The sequence below is a fragment of the Momordica charantia genome (genome assembly GCF_013281855.1).
Source record: "Momordica charantia cultivar OHB3-1 chromosome 8 unlocalized genomic scaffold, Mcharantia_2.0 BLBB01000008.1, whole genome shotgun sequence".
NCBI classification, from domain to species: Eukaryota; Viridiplantae; Streptophyta; class Magnoliopsida; order Cucurbitales; family Cucurbitaceae; genus Momordica; species Momordica charantia.
The window spans coordinates 21537205-21539268 of record NW_028275166.1 but is presented as its reverse complement, the minus strand read 5'-3'; the positions used below and the strand labels follow the sequence as shown (position 1 = coordinate 21539268).

Here is a 2064-nt window from a genome sequence, read left to right as displayed (position 1 = left end):
TTTTTCCCAATCAACAGAAAGGTACACCACACAAGTTAAATATGTGTTTACATTTATGTTATTTGTATGTTACGTACTCTCATGGCAATGAATTAGAGGTGGGTTAATGGTTTAAGTTTTTTTAGTTATAAACCTTTTCGTTTAGATTTAAAAGATATATATTTCAATAGAAATTTTTACAAATATTTTTTTTAATTTGATTGAAAGTTTTAATTTATTAAGTTTTTTGGATTAAATGATTATATTTCATATGAAAATATTATATTATTATTAATATAATATTACAAAATTACAATGACATATAATACTATAACGATATACTTTCTCTTCAGTGAAGTAATTTTAATTTCAATTATTTAAAATCAATTTGATTCCAAGGAAGAATTCAAAAGCCCAACTAAATATTAACACCAACCAAACCAACCAAACACTGGGAAATTCAGAATTAATAAACCTATTTCGTAGGGACCTAACAAACACAAAATAAACAGGGCAAAACAACCAACCAAACGCTCCTAGGCGTTCTTATCCGGTGAAAAATACTTAGCTGCTGGGAGAAGATTCCAACCCCATTCAAAATTTGAGAGATGTTTATTTGTTTGAAAAATTATTACTTTATGTGGGCACAGCGTGCAGGAGTGGGACCCACCAAAAGCTACGCAGCGTCGAGGCGCCGCCGCTTATGGCAGTGTGTCGTACAAATCTTGAATCCCGTTGATGTCGTCGTCGGCGAGATCCAGCTTCCTCATCTGGGGACTGATGGACGGAAACATAATGGCTTCCTCAACCGAGGAGTGGCCCAGCCCCAAGAGATGCCCGATCTCATGCACCGCTACCGACTCCAAGTCAATCGCCGATTCTGGAGCCGCCGTGATATTGCCGGCGGCGACCCAAATCTCGTCGGCGTCAAAGTGGAACAACCCATCCGTCGGCGCAAAAGCGTGTGCCAGCGTCCCCAACGGCCCATCGAACGGATTCTCGTCCCCATGGTCTCCGGTGAAGAACCCAATCCTGATGTCCGCCGGCGCCGACACGTTCCACCCCACCTCCGTGAAGTTGAAAGGCGCCACCGCCGCCCACCGGCCGAACGCGCGCCCCAACGCTGCCTTCGCCTCATCGATCACCTGATTATCCGGCCGGAAAGCGTAGGTGAGATTGCGGCGGTTGGCCGGCCAGCGCGGCGATCCAGGGAAGAAGGAGTAGTGAGAAACAGAGTGGAAGTAGTGAGTGGAATTAGAGGGCTCGCCGGAATTCATGGTACTGGAGCCGTTGATTATGTCGGCGCCGCCGCATCTGGGGCGCTGAATCTGGCGGAGCGTGTGGGCGTCGAGGACGCCGTGACGTGGAGGTTGAAATTCTTCTGGTAGGTGGTGACGGCGGATTCGAGAATATGGTCGAAATAATCAGTGAAATTATCACCATTGGAAATGTAGCCGAAGTGTTTGAAATAATTCTTGAGAGAGGAGAGGCCGTGGAGGCGTTGGCCGGGGCGGGCGCCTTTGAGTTTGTGGAAATGGGCCCATGGGCCTTTGGTTTTGTTCAGCTTCAGGCACGGCGGAATGGAGGAGGCGTTGGGGAATATGTGGGCCTTGGCCGAGATTAGAGACACCAGAATCAGAATCAGTAGAATGAATAAGGATTTCATTTTGTGGAGATTAAGGAAGAAAAGATGGTTTGTGGTGGGACACAAAGGTGGAGAGTGGGATGATTAAGTAGAAGGGGGACGGTGGCGGCCGCCCGGCGGCTTCTTCTATTTCCATTATTCAATTATGCATGTTGCTCCTTGCTTGCCACACTCCACTTGCATTAGCTTACAAAAATAATATATATATCCAACCTATCTATGGAGTTTGAAATTTTGGGCCTACCATTTCATCTATATTTTCACGGGACAGTTGAAAATATGACAAATATTTAGATTTAGTTTTTTTAAATATAACATTACAAAAAAAATTTTAAAATTATAACTTTACCAAAATGATATATTAAAGTAATATATCCGACCTACCTATAGAGTTTTAAATTTCAGGCAGTCATGTGCCACGGTTTCATTTATATTTTCAT

The 2064-nt window shown here is 43.6% G+C and overlaps 1 pseudogene; it reads right to left on the bottom strand.

The window, feature by feature from the left end:
* Positions 1 to 347: 347 nt before the first annotated feature.
* On the bottom strand, positions 348 to 1784 carry LOC111018523 (metalloendoproteinase 5-MMP pseudogene; annotated as a pseudogene).
* Between the last annotated feature and the right edge of the window lie 280 nt (positions 1785 to 2064).